This window comes from Rattus norvegicus, chromosome 2, assembly GCF_036323735.1.
Source record: "Rattus norvegicus strain BN/NHsdMcwi chromosome 2, GRCr8, whole genome shotgun sequence".
Lineage (NCBI taxonomy): Eukaryota > Metazoa > Chordata > Mammalia > Rodentia > Muridae > Rattus > Rattus norvegicus.
The window spans coordinates 44,948,048-44,954,436 of record NC_086020.1 but is presented as its reverse complement, the minus strand read 5'-3'; positions in this window follow the sequence as shown (position 1 = coordinate 44,954,436).

Sequence of the window (6,389 nt, the reverse complement as noted above, 5' to 3'; positions counted from 1 at the left end):
AGAGCACACAGCAGGTCATTTCATTTTACCCTTTAAACCTAAGTTCACTTTTTTTCACCAATATGAGATTCTAGAGGGAGGTTGGGGAGGATGTGGAAGAGGGATTTGCTGCTCCTCTTGTTTGCCAGATGTTCTGACCTGACCCAGAGTCCCACTTCTGTGTGACATTGCCAGAGCAGCGTCATGGCATGTACCTTGAAAATCTACAGTGACCGGAGAGACTCTCCTGCCAGGTACCATGCCTATTCAGGCATGGGAGCTCCTGCAGGCACAGTAAACCTGTCCCTCTCCCTTGTTTCACTTCCCACTTTTCCAGGTGAGGTGTGTTTAATCAACCAAGGTCAAACAGTATTAGATGGAAAATCCCAGAAATAAACAGCTCATCCATTTTAAATGATTCTCCATTTTGAGCATTGGGAAGGATTCTCCATCTGTCGTGCATAGGTCTGGAGGGCATGAATCACCACAATTCATTCAGTGGGTCCACACTCACGGCTTTCTCTACCCTGAGTGATCTCATGGTATCTACCATAGTCACGTGGTAGGATTAGGTGAGCCAGCGGCTGTTGGACTCTTCTAGAGAGCCCTTTTCTCTTTTAGTTTTACATGCTTATCGGATTCCTAAAGGTTTTATTTACTGTTAAAGGCTTCTGTGTGGCTGGTGAGGTAACTGGGGGAATGGGGAATGGGGTGGCGGCAAGAGGCGGGAGGGTGCATTTGCTGTGTAAGCCAGAGAACTAAAACCATGGAAGCGGTTTGGTTTGCCAGCAGCCCCTGACTGATCCAGTGGGTCTGAGGATAAAGTAGCAAGTGTGATTCTTCTTTCCCATGCAACTAGGTGCCACTGGGTACTTTGAGGTTTTTTTTGTTTTGTTTTATTATTTTTTATTTTTTTCAAGACAAGCTTTCCTCTGTATATAGCAGAGGTCTGGCTGTCCTGGAACTTGCTTTGTGGACAATGCTTGCTTCGCAGTCACGGAGATCCACCTGCCTCTGCCTCCTGGGTGCTGGGATTAAAGTTGTGCACCACCATTCTGGGCTACAGTGGTTTTGTTTTTAAGTTAATAAAATTTCATCACAATCTCAAAAAAAAAAAAAAAAAAGAAGAAAGAAAAGAAAAGAAAAGAAAGAAAGAAAGAAAGAAAAGAAAAAGAAAAACTGTTCAATTGTACTTCAGTAGTTCGGGTTTTAATCTTGTACCAGTGAGCTATGATTTGCACTGAGCTTCTTCGCTTTGTTTTGTCGGGGTTAGGGGGGTTACGTTTTTCAGAGGGGATCATATTGGCCTGGAACTTCCTATATGGTAGATGACATCAAGTGCTGACAGTTCTCTTCCATTACCTGAAGCACCGCATGCAGATATATTGTTTTAAGTTTTAGTAAATGACTTTTGAATACTTTATAAGAAAAAAAAAACCCACTTTTTAAAAACGCTGAAGTGAGCAGTATGGGCTCGTGCCTGCCTCGATCGTCCACCATGCCAAGTCTGAGGCCAGCCTGCAATAGGAGACCCTTGGAAGGTCTGGAAGAAAGGAAGAAATAAAGACTTGTATTATGGTTTCTCCAGAGACAGAGAGACACATTTCAAGAAATTGTAGGGACTAGCCGGCGTGATTCTGGAGGAATAAAGCCTCAATCTTGAGGACTTTCTTCCTTGTCTAGAAGACCTCAGTTTTTGCTCTTATAGCGTTTGGCCACATTGGTTGAGGGTCATTCACATTAACACATTATCAAGGGAATGGATCATAGTTAAGGTCAACGTGTCTATATTAACTGCATCTACAGATACATGACAGCCATGACAGACTAGAGTCGGACAGAGTAACTGGGTAGTGATACCCAACCAAATAGTTGCATAAAACGTCTCACAGCCACATAAAATGTTTGTTAAAAGCTTCCTGATAATTTTGCTGATGATTTTACCCAATGAAAAGTAACTTACTTTTATTGCTGGCAGGTTTTTCAATTAAAAATTTGTTTATAATTACTGTTGGTGGGGGGCATGGACGTGTGGCAGCGTGAGTGTAGCGTTCAGAAGGCAGTTTTGTGTAGTTGAATCTCTTCTCTCCACCGTGACATAAAGTTGGGTGGTCAGACTCGTGAGGAAGACTCCTTTACCCACTGTACCTTCCTGCCAACCATGCTGGAGGTTTTGAAGTTTTAAGCAGGGTCAGCTCTTTACTGGTCATAATCTAATTCAGCAATGTCATTTAAGTGCATTGCAGTCAGGGCATAAAAACATTTATGGCCTTTGACATATTCTGTCAAATTACTTTATAAGAATTCATAACACATTAAGGGTCAATAATTCTTTGGTTAACTTTGCTAGGCTACACTGATGGTCAGTCAAGATGATACATTGGTTTAGTTTTAATTTTTGGTAAATGAAACATCTCCTAAGTGTGTATTTGAATTAATAAAATCAATCATTTACCTTTAATTCCTGACCAAGTGATTCTATTTGTCTTTTTATTCTAGGGAGATGGATTGTTGTAGGAATAAAACATATTTTTCTAAAGTGACTAATTGTATTGAAAAATCATAATCATCATTCCCTTTTGAGGAATTAATGTTTAATTACAGTGAACTTGGTTATAAACCCTAAAGGTGTACAGAACCAGGCAATGTAAGAGAAAGGAGCAGGTCAGGGGAATTCCTAAGCAGAAAAAGTAAAGGTCGGATATTAATTAATGCACTTTAAATGCATTAGCAATTGAAAAGAGCGCACAAGAAAGGGCAGAAGGAAGTGCACCTGAGTGTTAGCGGCAATACCAAAGGACAAACATTTAAAGACCTACATCGACTTTCTTTTCAGTTCCTGAATTGCAAACATCTACTCTGTTTTATGGGATAAAGGGTTTCCTGCTTCCAGAATAGAAAATAAAGCCAATTAAAAATCTTCAAATTGTTGCAATGTTGCCCTTTGACAGAGGTTATAGTCGACTCACAGGACTGTGGGTATTTTTTTTAATTACCCAGTAAAATTGCCCATAAAAGCATTGTGTAATGTGTTCATTGGGAAGGTTTGTTTGTCTTTTTTTTTCTTTTTTTTCCCGGAGCTGGGGACTGAACCCAGGGCCTTGCGCTTGCTAGGCAAGCGCTCTACCACTGAGCTAAATCCCCAACCTTTTTTTTTTTTTTTCTTTTAAAGAATTCTATATACCTGTGAGACTTTGGAGTTCACAATAAAAACCTGTATTGTTTAGAACTAAATGAAACATTGGAATTCCCTCTTTGGATGCCTTTATTTTGTATTTAGTGCGAAGAGTGAGACTGTCTGAATTGAGCTCCTTCATGCTTTCTGTTATCCTCAGATTCCAGGTTGGATTGTCTGTTTTCATTGTCCTAACGAAATACCCAAATAACAAAATAACGAAATGTTCAAAAACGAGGTTCCCCTCCCTGACTTCTTTCTCCACAAACATAGCCCATGTACTGTGGCCTCTCTCTGTGCTCCTGTGTCTCCTTCCACTGCGTGTCTCCTGACAGCTGACCACACTGAACGCTGTCTGCGCATTTCCTGAACACTTGCAGATATTCTTGGGAAGGATAACTCTTCAGACTCTTTGGCCATTTCTGAAAACACTTATGTGTGTGCGTGTCTTGCCTACATGTTTGGACGAGTACTCTGTGCATGCCTGAAGCGCTCAAGGTCAGAAAAGAGAAACTGATCCCCGGGAACTGTAGTTATGGATCATTTTGAATCACCGTGTGGGAACGGAACCTAGGTCTTCTGCAAGAGCAGTAAGTGTTCGAAAGAGCCGAGCCTTCCCCATTTTGCCCATTGTTAACTGAGTGAGCTGTAATTTTAAGAGTTCTTCCTATGGGTTGGTGAGATGGCTCAGTGGTTAAGAGCACTGCCTGCTCTTCCAGCGGTCCTAAGTTCAAATCTCAGCAACCACATGGTGGCTCACAACCATCTATAATGGGATCTGATTTCTTCTTCTGGTGTGTCTGAAGACAGCCACAGTGTGTGTGTGTGTGTGTGTGTGTGTGTGTGTGTGTGTGTGTGTGTGTTAATTAATTCTAAAAAGAAGAATTCTTCAACTATCCTTATCACACACACGATTGCAAATGTCTTTAGTCATGCTGTAGGATATTCTTTACATTTTACTGGTGATCTGGGCAGCACAAGATTTTTTATTTGGATGAAATCCAAATCCAGTTTATTACATTGCATCTTTTTTTTTTAAGATTTATTTATTTTATTTATATGAGGACACTGTAGCTGTTTTCAGACACACCAGAAGAGGGCATTGGATCGCATTACAGATGGTTGTGAGCCACCATGTGGTTGCTGGGATTTGACCTCTGGAAGAGCAGTCAGTGCTCTTAACCACTGAGCCACCTCTCCAGCCCCACATTCCACCTTCTTTTTCTTCTCTTGCTGTGTGTATTCCTTGGGTCATATTGATTGTCCAGAGGAACCATTTCTGTGTCTTCTCATAAGTTTATTTTTATTATTACTTTTATTTCATGAGATACGTGTTTTGCCTGTATGTGTGTAAGGTACCATGTGCATGTTATACTTACAGAGGCCAGAAGAGATTGTAGGATCCCCTGGAAGTGGAGGTACAGATGGTTAAAAGCTGCCAAGAGGGGGCTGGGAACTAAAGTAAGGTCCTCTGGAAGAGCAGTCAGAGCTCATAAACACTGAGCCCTTTCTCTAGGTCATCTCATGAGGCTTAGCTCTTACATTTGGGTTGATGGCCCATTATGAATACATTTTATGTACAGTACAATAGCAACTCTATTTTTAAAAAATGGCCATGCAGCTGCTTTGCTATTTGTTTAAATGTTTCTTTTACATTGAGTTGTCTTGGCCTCCTTTGAAATTCAGTTGGCTACAAGTTTAACATATTTTTGGAACTTCAGTCATTTTGTCCCATTTATCTACACGTCAGTCATTGAGCTAGTCTTGTTCAGTACTGGTTACTTAGAGCTCCGTAGTGAGTTTTAAGATCTATAAATTTCAGTCCTGTGTCTGTTCACATTATTCTGAGACCTGGTGTTGCTATGTAGCCCTGGCTGACTTTCAACTCACGCTCCTCTTGCCTTCAGCTCCCTCGGGATGTATTACCACATCCAAGCTGTGTATCTGCCACTTTTAATCTTAGACATACTTAATTTTCTCAATTTCAGTTTTCTTACTCTGTTCAACAATGATATAAAGAATACATTGTTAAAGGTTTTTTTAAGAATATATTCTCACATCCTAGAGATAAATGGATTGGTCTGAAGTCATGGAAAGAAGTAGTCACCATTATCATATTTCAACTCATTTAATCCACCGAGGAAGGCTTGCCTCGGAGAACACACTTCTGCGAGCCAGTCAGGGCCAGCTCTTCACTTCTGAAACCCAGCCAATTGGGAAACACTCATTCCACGCAAGGTTAAAGAGGGCAGATTCCATTGTCAAATAAGTTCAGGAAGTGGTTGCTATTTTATCACCTTCTTGGAGGTTCACTGCCTCTGCCTTGGGTCCATTTCGGATGAAACAGACGGGGATGGAGACCTGTGTGCAGCTGGGGTGCAAGGCAGTGTCCCTTGAAACACCCCTTATGTTGACAGAAGTATATGGGAGATGTAGCTCAAATTGGGGCGCGGTGCTGAGCAGGAGAACCTGGAGGTCAACATGCTTGCCAACAAGCCTCCAGCTGAGCCCACAAAAAGCTCTGGAGTCTTTAGAGTTGCCCTGCACTGAGCCAAGAGGGATCCGATTTCTGTCAGGACACAGCCTGGGGCAGGGGAGAGAGGAGGAAGCATGGGCAATTCCACTCCATTCCGCCAGGGCAGCCTTCAGAAACGGATAGAGTTTTAACGACTTGTCATCAAGCCAAATGTCCATCCTTCGGCTGGCAGAGGAAATAGCCTGCCTAGGGTAGGGGCAGGACAGTGTGGATTCGTACAGGGTTGCGCTTCGAGAGACACTTTGGGTTCTGTGGCATAACCGTGGGCATAACCGTGGGCTTTTCCACCCTTGCCTCCGTTCCAGAATAAATGCCTAGACCGTGAGCTAGGGCTTGATCCTCGACTAGGTCATAACTTAATTAACCTATTCATTCTATTCTATGATGCCACGTGGCTGGTTACCTCTCCTCAGTTTCATGTGTGTTTTGTCAGAGTTTGGTGCTGATCTCCTCTGCACCTGACTCTAGCCCAGTTTCTCTCTCCCTCCCAGAACTCCCACCTTCTATTTCCTGCCTCAGCTAACAGACCATCAGCTTTTTATAGACAGGCGACGCTTCCACACAATACACAGGAGATTCTCTCTAAAGTGTGTTTTTTATTTGAAACCATTTTTGATTTTTTGCACATTCTGAAACTTTTTTTCCTGCTGTTGTTACATGGGGTTGAGACTCAAGGCTTGAGAAGCTGGAGTCTACCCC